At 33.3% G+C, this 12,639-nt stretch overlaps 2 long non-coding RNA genes across 5 annotated transcripts in view; one reads left to right on the forward strand and one right to left on the reverse strand.

The window, feature by feature from the left end:
- LOC118200223 (uncharacterized) overlaps nucleotides 1-1,943 on the forward strand; it is a 46,372-nt gene extending 44,429 nt beyond the window's left edge. For all 4 annotated transcript variants that reach the window (XR_015040131.1, XR_015040132.1, XR_015040133.1 and 1 more), the window contains one exon: nucleotides 1,622-1,943. This is a non-coding gene — a long non-coding RNA (uncharacterized LOC118200223). The remainder of the gene's footprint in view (nucleotides 1-1,621) is intronic.
- LOC146997914 (uncharacterized) overlaps nucleotides 1-12,639 on the reverse strand; it is a 42,869-nt gene that overhangs the window by 3,373 nt on the left and 26,857 nt on the right. The window contains exons 3-4 of the long non-coding RNA XR_015040130.1: nucleotides 7,560-7,645; nucleotides 1,244-1,355 (exon numbers count right to left, since the gene is read on the reverse strand). This is a non-coding gene — a long non-coding RNA (uncharacterized LOC146997914). The remainder of the gene's footprint in view (nucleotides 1-1,243; nucleotides 1,356-7,559; nucleotides 7,646-12,639) is intronic.

Consider the following 12,639-nt stretch of genomic DNA (forward strand, 5'->3'; position numbering starts at 1 on the left):
ATGAAAGTGGGGTCTTCCTGATACCGAAACAGATCTTGCAGTGCTGGCCCCAGTTCCTTTTGCTGGTCGGCGAGTTGCTTCGGAACCCAAGCGGCGCACACACCTTCTGATATCGCAACCTGTCCACATGGTTCCATAGCTGACATCCACCTTCACCGCCAACAATCGCAATGTGACACGCCGATCACTTCTCACTAGGTCGTCAACTTTGTCAATGAGATCGCTCGTGATGACAGTGTTTGCCTGGCCTGGTCTGGGGTCATCACCCACACTCTCATGGCCTGCACGAAAAAGGGCACTCCATTTTCTGACAGACTTGTCAGAGACACATTTCTCCCCGTAAACTGTCACCATCCGGCGATGAATGGCTGCCGGTTTCTCACCTTCCGTTGTCAGAAATCGGATAACATCTTGCTGCTCCTCAGTCGTCGAATTTTGCAACGCGAACTCCATCCTGTACTCATATGAACTGCCGCATCATTTGGACGCCGCTTTTGATAACAGCTTCTGCTCTCTCCTGTGCACGTGGCGCTCGCGCATGCTCCGATCCCAGTCAGAGACTCCAATCGCATCCCGAGATGTCTCGCTATGTTCTCTCATGTCGGAATATGCAAGTATTTAACTGTTGCATTTGATCGCCCCTTGTACAATTCAGCAATCTTGAACCATCTCTCTCTATATGTGTCCCAGAAACAGAAGAACTAGAACTAAAAATTGACATTACTGCTGCTAGCATATAGAAGTGCCATTCATGAGAGCATTTGATTTTCTCTAACATTCATGGTTTCTGATGGTAATCTCTCTCCGCCAAGTCACCTGCATTTCAGAAGGGACATGCCTTCTTTGCTTAACATGTTGAGCTTGGCACCAAATTTGCTGTCCTTTCTGTTCATCCGATTATCTTGATAACAAAATCAGCTTAATCCAGATTCATAACAAATGTTACCAAAAAAAGTTGCTACATATTGTAATATGCATAAAGCTAAGCCATATTTTTGTTTAGAATGTTTCAATAAATTTCATTAAAACTACATCTGATCACATTTCATTGAAACTATGATTTTAACTTTAATACTGTTGGTCCAGTGGACCGACGCCAGCCAAACGAAAATTTCAGTGCCGGAAAGTTCACTGCTGGTCCCCAGTGACCGAAGTCGACCACACGGAACGTTCACTGCCAGTCCCCCGAGGACCAACGTGTTAAGAAGTATCTAGAGACTCCATAAGCAAATTTAGAAATTACCTGTTTGCTTCTATTTGCTCTCAAAAAGAGATGAAGTTTGATCATGGCATCCCCACCAAGTTTTGGACATCCTTAGGGACATATCCAGAGAACTCTTTCAACCTGCTATTAACTGAAAAAGTCGATGGTATTGGAATTAAAAGCTGTACAGTTCTGTACAAGAAATAAAAACATGAGCACAAAATAACATGACACCAATTTCAATTCATATCTTATTGCCAAAATGAATGTACAGTTTTTTTTTAAATAAATAACTTTCATATGCTAACTGGATCTATAAAAGGTAAATAGTTTTAGATGTAACATATTTTGTAAAAATCAGAATATAGCAAAGCTAATTACTGTCAATGACATTAAATCTTTTACATTTATTTACAGGTATGTAAACAAGGATAGGTAAGAAGCTTTTACCACATATGGTACATGTTGCTATGAACTGTCTTACATTTTGCCCAAACACTTCCTTGGCCTGCCAGATCTCGCCCAGGCAATGTTAGTGACCTAACTCGACAAGAAGAGCAAATGTGGCAAGAAATACTGCAGATCATCCAGGAGATTTATCAAGCATTTTGCAAGAAGATTTATTTATTATTGAATTAAGAAATATATTCATTTTCGAGACTAGTTTATTTTCAAAGTTACAAATGCATAGATTCAGAATTTTAATTATTAATGAAAATAAATTTTTTATTTAAATGTTTGTCTGTGTTTGTAAAACTACACGATTATTATTTTGCAGAATGATGCTTGGGCACAATCTGCACTTCAAATGTTCCCTAGACATAGATTTTATTGTCCATGTGAGAAAGACTCAATTCCTAAGATAATCTCATTTCCTGGGATTTAAGCAACAGCATCAGTTCATTTAATTTAAATCATAGAACACACAATCTTCCTCATTATTGGCAATGGCACAACACTGCCCACTGTATATCAAAGAACAGTCTAAAGTTTCACAGAGCAGCTGCAAATAAATAATTGCCACAACTCTCATAATTCTAACCTCAAACTGAGAATCTGATTTTTAAATATAAACATTTAAAGACCAATGCATGTACTATCAAATAATCCGAAAACTGAGGACACTTCAATTAACATATAAAAACAAACTAAACTTTGACATTTTGCACTATTTAAAAAAGAATTCTTATGATTCCAGAATTCATTTAAGTTCCGTAAGACTTCTGACATGTTCTTCAGTTTTAAAAAAAATCTGATGCATTCCCTGTGCAGCCTGTTAAATTATACACATTTTTTGCTGCATTTCATTTAACACGTTCCCTGACAGACCGTTTTTTGAAGACTTCCAGGCCGCATGGGGCGTATTTTTAAAAAATTCATTTTACAATGATAATACCAAATGGCTTGAACGAAACGTTTAACGTGGGGCGTATATGCCCCACGTGGCAGGGAACGTGTTAAACTTCTTTCCAGGAATTTCAGAGATTTATTTCTCATTCAATTAATTTACGGCAAGGCAAAAAATACATAACTCAAAACATTTCTATTAAAAATTATAAAATAAAAACATAAGCACAGTTAAGAAAACATTTTTTGCAATTAAAATTGGAGTTTCTAGGTAAAACAAGCATTCAGCCAGTGGGCAAGAAGGCATAGACTTTGGTTCAAAAAACTGAAAGTTTGCTTTTGGTCCCACTCAGCAAAAAGGCACTGAAGGTGAAGAAACTGACTTAATTCGCTGTTCTGCTAAGTTTCAAATGTAAACAAATATGGCTGTTAATTTAGGCTGAGCCACACTTAAACAACTCTCAAATTGTTGATAATTCTGCAACTACTGCATGCAGATTAGTTAAGACTGTATCATACCTACAGCTCCAATCTGCTACACAGTGATTTGAAAATATTTGGTCCACTTAAAAAACATTAGAGAGAAGCTGGTTCTTAACCGGAACATACGAACACCATAATTTAATCATTTAAAAAAATGAACAATTTACTAACATGTAAGAATAATAAAAAGAAATAGCTCACTAAGCCAGTAATAGAGTGGGTATATATGTTCAGTGAAATACGTTTTAACACGAAAACGCTCAAGACAAAATATCGGTTAACACGAAATAATACAATGGTCGCGACAAACTACTACGTATGATATTTCCATGCATTTTGTTTCTCTTAACACGAAATAAAAATTTCTTAACATGAAAAGATATCCTTTCTAAGAATGAACAAAATACGGAAAACACCGGCCCGCAGGTGAGATTTAAGAGGGGTGTGAAATTAAAGTTAGGTGGTCTCACCTATTTCGTAGAAAGGAGGCTAACTTGGCTTTGAAATACCCTTGGAATAGTCTGTGACAAGAGCCAGTTTTGTTTATTAAAGCTACTTTCACCCCTACAAATACCACACAAATAACTCATTTCTCATCATGTGGCTTTGGAGTTCGATGACGAGTATATCTCAATGTGAGTAAAAATTAGTGAGTTTGGTTCATATGTTGCACTCTGCATGGAATTCAGTGATTCCAAGTACGAATGAAAATTGTTTTCATCGTGTACAATTCTCAAAAGTCTTAGATTCTTTGGCACCCAAAAGAAATGGAGCAGGAGGATATTCAAACTGAGCTGACACTTAATGAAATATTTGAGAAAGTTTATGTATTAATGGACTGTCCTATTGTATTATCGGAAGAATTTGTTACAGTAGTTGATGATAATGTGTGTACAGCTCCAAATTTTGCAGACAAAGACATTTTCGTGTTTGTTCAAAGCTAAAAAAGTATCATTGATGCAGATTCCGATGATGAAAATGAAATGAATAATGCAGCTCCCTCATCCGAAATGAGGAACATCATAAAAAATATGCGCAGTTATTTAGGCGCACATTCCAATGAATATCAAAAGGACGACATTGAACAATTTGATGCTAAAAAAGGCAGTGCAAAGAAAAATATCAGATTATTTTCCAAAAACTCAATAAATGTTCTAATTTTCAAAAAACTTGAAAATTTTGTATTAAATTTCATCAAGTTCTTGTGGATGATTTTGTTTCATTGATTTTTATTATTTGTATCTATGTAAATAAAATGTACTGTAATAAACTTAATTTTGTTGTATATATATTCAATATTCTTTAACACAAAAAAATATTTCAGTCTCCTCAGTTTCATGTTGAATGATTTTCACTGTATATACTTTTGGCACAGCCGATCGCAATCAAAAAGGCCGGTGCACAAATATCGCGTCAGTCCATAAGTTCATGCGCATTAAAAGTATGCGTGGAATTCACTGACGCATTTACTAAAACAATACAATTTTGAACCTGTTGAAACTTGTCATCGTTTGACTGACAATTTATTCAGTTCATCACCAAGTTTCGCAAATATCAGGGCTGTGGAGTCGGGTAGATTTTTGGGTAAAAGGAGTCGGAGTTGGAGGTCGCTAAAAAACACGTCGACTCAGACTCCAGTTTTTGCTGAACAGTTTGAATTTAAAATGAAATTATAGTGAATTGAAAAAAAAAATTAATAAACTGAGTTAATATTTTTATTTATGGACTATATACATTAATAAATAGTTATTTTCTATTTTATTGGCATATTAGTAAATAAATATAAGGGACCAGGATGGGCGTGATATTTGCCATTATTGATTAAACTGATTCATTTAGTTATTAATCTCATTGGTGAATTTAGGTAAGCAGCAAGAACTTACAAAATTGATACCATTCTTAGGAAGCGAGCAGGAAAATGAGCAATGCGATGGAGAAGTACATATTTGATGATACAGTGGTTGTTAGGATTAAGAACTTTCTCAGAAGATGTAAATAACCCTAATATTTCACTAACAGAAAGACTGCAGAATGATCTTGCAGAACTGGAAACCCTTCTTTCAACACCATATATAGCCACAAAAAACCTACAATCTGAAGAATTAACAGGAGATGAGATTGTTAGAAGATGTATATTAACCGTAATGTTTCACCAACAGAAAGACTGTGGAATGATCTTGCAGAATTTGAAACTCTTCTTTCTATACTGTATATAATCACCAAAAAGCTAAAATCTGAAGACTTAAAAAGACTGGAAGAATGCAATGTTTGTTCTTTCTGAAATGGAGGGTTTATTGCAGAAGGAATCATTTCTTCAATGAAGAAAAGAGAAACTAGTTTGCTAGACAATAAGTTCGTGCTGGGTTCAACATATGTAGATCTAAAACGCCGAATTTTTTTGGACGATAAACAAATTAAAAGAGGAAAAAAAAAGCTATCTATCAACTTTCATTAAGAATGAAATTATTCTCAGAAAAACTGGAGTATTCAAATCAGGACGGTCAAACTGCAGATATTGCAACTGAGTCTCTATCATCCTCTTCCACTGATGAATTAGATTTTGAGAAATATTTGGATAATATTGAAAAGGCAAAGCGAATGAAAATAAAAAAACCAAGAGCTTTTAGATATAAAAATGAAAAAATACAAACATGAAAAGTTAAAGGAAGTAGCCCTAACAGTAACAGCTCTTCTTTCTACTCAAGTCAGTGTGGAAAGACTCTTCTTAGGTGTGAAGTTTATCAAATCGGATCTATGGTCCTCTAACAAAGATCTTACTGAAGTTTTACTGTTTTTTAGAAATTACTAATGCCAGTTTTTCCATTTCATAGTAAATGCTAATAAATATAAAAAATTTGCTATGCATCAAATTTTTTCTGTAGCAGCTATTCTTTTATATTAAAAAAATAAGCTGTACCTATGTGTATATGTTTACATATATACGAAGGCGTCAGAGTCATTAAAATTCCGGGAGTCGGAGTCTGTCATTTTCCCTACCGACTCCACAGTCCTGGTAAATATCGAACACATTTTAGTACCCATAGAAGATGAATATATAGATAATCAGTACAAACGTGCTGTGCTACATTTTTTTATTTTTGTGTGGTGAATCTGCCAGGTTTGCAGCAATAAAAATTAATAGTGTACATCAGGGATGTCAAACTCATAGGTACACTTGGGCCAAACAAACAAGGTTTAACTTTAGGCGGGCCGCAAAAAAAAAAAAAAAAAAAAAAAAAAAAAAATCAATATTCATAGAAATGTAGATTTATTTTGAATAATACAACAATAAACATATATATATATTTATATAGAAAAGAACAAGAAAAATTTAATGCTTACGTCCTGATACTTGACATCTCTTCTCTGCTATTATCTTTCCTGTTTCGGGAGAAATTTTGTTTGCAGTGATAACTTATATATTGTTAGCAGTGATAACTTATATATGATATAAGTGGTAACGCAAGCTACTCACACGCATTTGTAATTTAAGTACTGTGTGAGTAATCTAACAACACTGAATAAATTATCGTTAATTACTTAGCAGTAAACATTTAATTTTTTTCTTCGTCGATATGTTATTTTATTATTATATATTATTATTTGCTGATATATTGGCCGGGCCACATGCGGCCCGCGAGTTTGACATCCTTGGTGTACATGGTAAACACACTATTAGTGTAAGGACTGCTCAGAAATTGTTTAAAAATTTTAAAGTTTGAAAAAACAGCATGGATGATGAACCTCGTTGAGGACATTTTGAACTGTTAGAACCAAATCTAACGATTATTTCAAAAGTTTATAGTGAACAACTTTGTCGTCTAAAATCAGAATTGATCAAAAAATGCCCACGATGGGTGAATATCAAGAATGTGTTGTTTCATCATGATAACGCTAGACCGCATACGGCTCGAACAACGCTGCACAAAATGAGTGAATTTAATTGGGCGCTTTTGCCACATCCTGCTTGCTCCCTAGATATTGCCCCAAGCGATTTTCACTTATTTCATGCCTTACAAATTTTTTTACTGGGAAAAAAAATTAAATTCTTAACAGGATGTACACAATGAACTTTCAAGTTTTTTTGCATCAAAACCAATATTAGCAGTTCCATATACAAAATTTCAACATTCTGAGGCTACTCATTTTCGAGTTATGCGATATATGCCATGAAAAATAATCTTCTAAATCCATAAGATCGTTAAATTGCATTCGAGAGCAGTCAAAATGGATAATTAAAAATTTTTCAGGATTACAATACTTCCTTTACTTCGAACACAAAAGTTTAAATAATAATAATAAAACTTTTCATTAACTAAAATAACAAAAAGTAGGGTAATTGTATAGTATATTATATGATGCTTTTAGTTAGTTATTTCTATCTTACATGGCTGCACTAAAACCCTATTTTTAAATTTGAACAAGCAACAAAATGGCAGGAAAAGGAAATAATTAACACAACAACCAATCTTTATGGCACTAAGAGATTGGATAATATAAGATTATCAAAAGTCAAAATACATACTTTTGTGGCACACTTGAATCTTTGGAAATGACACCAGTTCTACTGTAGAGAACATCACATAAGGCTCTGTCGACATCTGCAATTGTCTGCAAAATAAAATCATATACAGTGCCTCCTAAAAGTGTTTGTACAACAAGGTTCGTACGGTCCTTAAAAGTCTTTAATTTCGGCCAAAATTGTTAGAAGGTCTTTAACTTTATTCATCTGAAATATCTGTTTTGTTTTTACGACTGCTTTTTTGAGTGTGAATTATTTTGGAGGAATATTTTTAGCGATTCACTGACAAATATGATTATCTTTTGAACGAGTTCATGGGTTATAATTTGTTCGTACTTCTAATATAAAGGGTGGGATACTGGAGTTTCTGAGCAAGGAGTCAAACATAAGCATTTCAAAATTATTTCATTTATTTGTAATGAAAAGCTTTCAAACAACTTTCCATTTTTGGGGGTGTGAATTTTTTTATTAAGCGGCTCGAAATTTGTCGATTTTAAGATCAGTTTTTATAGAAAATTTTTAATTCGTAGATCTGGGAATTTTTTTTTTTTTTTTTTTTTAACTTTGATAACATTTCCTTATAACATTGATAGATTTACCTAAAATAATGATAATATATTGAAATTATATTTAAGGAATAACATTAAAATAAATCATTTATACTTTTTTGCTGTCATATTATAAAGTGACATTACTTTCCATTTTGGCGACTTATTATACAGTATTTTGAATCTGAAAAATAAACGAGGTAATAAATGCTATAAAGCAGAGTTTACAAAACAGTTAATTCCAAAAACAAAATATCTATATAATTAATTAAACATTTCATAGTTTTAATTTTTTCATGGTAAGAATTTTCCCCCATGTAGCCTCAGAATTGTCAGAATAAGCATCAGTTTTCTCTATTAAATTATTTTTACACTTTTTTCCACTGTTCCCCCCCCCCCCAAAAAAAATATTTCTGGCTTTTTTCTCTCTCTCTCTCTGTTACAGAATTGGTAAGGCTAATTTTAATTTAGGATTTTAGACATTGCAACTTGGAAAGTTTAGAAGGATTTGAAGGCAAGAATTACAGACCCACAATTCTAGAAGCCTAAAAAAAAAAAAAAAAAAAAAAAAAATGTGACAAAATGAAAAATGTCTTTATTACACATTTAGAAGTCAGAAAAATGTCTTTATTGTATTAACGCGTTTGGAAGTCAAACAACAAAAATATGGATAATGGATGTATTTTACAGAAAGCCTGTGATGAATTTCTTACATTTTGGAGAATGTTTGGAAGGACAATAAAAACATAATGTTTGAATGTTGTACTTCTGATACTAGAAGTCTTTTTCTTAACATGTTTATCTTCTCTATATTTTCTCAATTTTTCACTAGACACAAGCATAGAAAATATCAAAAATATTTCTAATCTTTTCGCACGGACAGCCATTAATAAAAAAATGTTTCTATTAATAAAGAAATTGAAAATTTACAATTTAAAAGATTCATCTTATATGTCTCAATGGATCGATCATTCACAGTTTAGGCACTAGCCCACCTGATGCAATCTCTGTGGATCCTAAATTCTGCCACCTAGTGGCTTCCTAAATTATGCTGCCTAGTGCTGTCCCAAATTCTCCCAGTCCCTGTCCTAAATGTTAAAAGTTTTGCCATTTCTAGAATTTGTTGCTTGGTGTGTCACTAAATTCTAAAAATCCTGCCTCATCAGTTCTGAAACCAGTTTCAGTTTCATATTTATTCTGAATGTTCATATTACTAAAAAAAAAAATAAAATTAGCAGCTTTTTCTTTACATTCTAAATGAATTTGGTTTTTTGGAGCAACAGAAATCTTTAATTACAAAAATTCTAAAGAGGAAACGTATTGAAGAAACAAACTGAATACATAAAGAGGAATAAAATTATTCTTCAAAGATATGTACAGTTATTATTATGCAAATTAACCAGTTGTTTATAATTTTAGCTTTTGCTATAACTTACCCTTTCTGTTTCCTCACCATAATGCAAATCAGATATTTATTTTTTTATTAATTTGTATTTATTCATCTTTGCATTATTGTTGCTAACATTTGAATTTGTTACTACGATATAGTTACTGAGCCAGGATTAAAATTAAAATGTGTAGTCTTTGACTGCTATTCCACATTTTTAGTTTGAATTTCATTGTTCCTGTTTAATTGCATCACCACAAGCAGTAGTTGATTTTGTCAACATAAGAACGTGCCTGTATTTTTAAATTTTCTTTTCCTCTTATTTAAAAGTTCTTTTGGCAAGTTAGGAGATAAAACACGCAGAAACTAGTGAGGACATTAGTTTGTGTATTGAAACAGATTTTTAATTGTTAGAAAAGATGCTTAAATAGAAGAAAATTGATATAAATGAGCCAAAATGTCTGAGAAGGAAGGCTTCAAATTAAAAAGATGCATAAATATTTTGTTGTGTGCTGTCGCTACAAAACATAAATGTTTTGTAGATTTTAATGTGTAATTATCATAATACTGTTTAAGAATCTATATCATAAATTACATGTATTTAAAAGTGTCAAATCTTATTAGATTGTGATTTTTAATAGTGCTTTTTAAACAAATGTTTTTAACAAATAAATGAAATTTAATAGTGGTCATGCAAATCTATAACGACTAAGGGTATTTAACTGCCTAATTTAATTATTTGTAACTAACTGCTCCATCTTTAAAAGTTATCTCTGCATATTAAAGCAAGTTATTGCCTGTCACTAATCATTACTGTGGCCACAAGATACAGCACAGAAATGTAAAAATTATTGTAAAACTTATTCTTTGCATCTAGTCAGAATTAAAATAATACAAAAAAAAAAAAAAAAAAAAGTATCATTTCTGGTGCATATTGGAGTGCCTTATTGGAGCTTTAAATATGTTAACTGGGTTACAATCCCAGAAACTACAACACTAATTGCATCAGACAGACGGAACATAACTAACTTTCAAAACTTGCTAACCATGCCTACATCAGGTTTGTTCTCATCAACAAGTCTCTCTCTAGGCAAGCAGCAGCACTGGCAAAAGCCAACCTTCTGTTAAAAATCATGCTGATTATTATTTTATTTCTTATTTTAACCTATGCCATTTGACATAAAATCTACCTGGTTTTTACTAAATCCTTACACTGAGTAAGTACTTGGCAAAATGAGACATAAAAGAAAAAAATCAAAAGTTTAGTAAAACATAAATAAAATGTCCCTAATCTTCTTTCAAATATGTCCAACTACACTGGTTATCATAAATTAAGGAAAAATCACGAAAACTGAAAAAGTTACATGTAGAATTTAATGAAACTTACCCACAATATACAATACATAGTAAGGTATCAAATGACATAAAAAGAAATTACCAGATAAATATGGTAGTATAGAAATTATCACATGTATAAAATGAACAAATCAAAGGTGTCGGTTTGCTATAAGAAAAGTACCTTCAGTACAGAATATGATCGCCTCTAGAAGCAAAACAGCACATACAGCGATGTGTGATGCATTCAATTATGTGGTCTATCAGTTCCATAGGAAGCGAGAGCCACTGCTCTTGCAAAGCAGTTGCAAGTGCAACAAGGGTCTGAGGGGACGGATTGAGAGCCGCTAGACGTCTCCCTAAAGCATCCGAAACGTGCTAGATAGGATTCAAATCCGGGGATCGAGCTGGCCACTCCATGCGCATAATTGTTTCCTGCTGAAGATAATCATCTACGATGCGAGCCCCATTTGGTCTTGCATTGTCGTCCTGTAACAGGAAAGCATCACCTATTGCCCTGGCATATGGGCACACATAAACATCAAGGATGTCATCTCTATAAATCTGAGCATTCACGGTTCCCCTTGGAAAGACATGGATGTCTGTGCGTCTATCCAAACAGATGCCACCCCAAACACAGACACTGCCCCTTCCGTATGCATCTCTTTCACGAATGATAACGGGTTCTAGGTTCTCTCCATATCAAATAATGCCCACTATCGCTTTCTAGACTAAACCTGGACTCATCCGTAAAGAGAACCACCCTCCATTGATCAGGCATCCAGTGGACATGTTGTCATGCCCACTGAAAACAGTCCCTCCTATGGTGTGGTGTGAATTCTGCATTGGTCTGAATTCTGAATACTTGCCATGGGCATCACTGCTTGAAAATACACTGTTAATCCCAGATTTTCCTAGAAGTGCAGCTGTGGCACATTTCCGCCTTACCACAAGCCATGACTGTTTGCCCGCATATTCATATAGCTTGGGCTTTGTGACTCTCCTTTATGTTCTCTGTGCGGACAACATTAAATTTTTGATGCTATTCATTTTGACTCGTGCTCTGCACTTGTGTTTCCAAACTGTAAAGTTCAGAAATATCGGAAGGCTAGAGATCTAATGGCGTCATAGCCAATCTTCTGAGCATTTGTAATAAATAAATAAACATTTTTGGTTCTTAGCTGAGACAATGAAATAAAATGCAGATAAAGGACTCTCAACCGTAATCATTTGATGGAATTTGGCTATTTTTTACAGAAGGAAATGTAAAAGTTACTTAGCATATGCAAGTTGGTGGTTTTCGTGCCTTCTATTTTAGAAAGATTTCCAAACCATTGATATTTATAGTAAGTTTGGTAAACAATATCAACATAGGAAAAGAAAAAATACTTTGGCAAATTAAAATACAAATTCGAATTATTAAATAAGGATTATGTCATGCTTTAAAAAATAAAACACTCACATTCTTCATCAAATCTTTCTGTAATATTTCTTTTTAGTCCAAAGAGGCTTTGTCCCTGAAGGACTATTGTTTTTATTTTGCATCAATTCACTATACGTGGCGAATCACTTTTCAAACTGTTACCACAAAGTATTATCTCCCTGTGTTATATTTAAAGAAATTAAATAATGAAAATCTGCATAAATGTATGTATATTTCTTGCATTGTGATAAAACAATGGTACATAGAGCCATCGAATTTTGAATGACGTAATCCTCCTACGAATATGGACATACGAAAGATCAAATTTGGAATTTGTTTTATTATAGATTTCCTATTTTGTAAAACTTTAATGAATTTTTGATTAACAAA

Source organism: Stegodyphus dumicola, chromosome 3 (genome assembly GCF_044657685.1).
Source record: "Stegodyphus dumicola isolate Sdum_Otavi_A_Nest chromosome 3, ASM4465768v1".
Lineage (NCBI taxonomy): Eukaryota > Metazoa > Arthropoda > Arachnida > Araneae > Eresidae > Stegodyphus > Stegodyphus dumicola.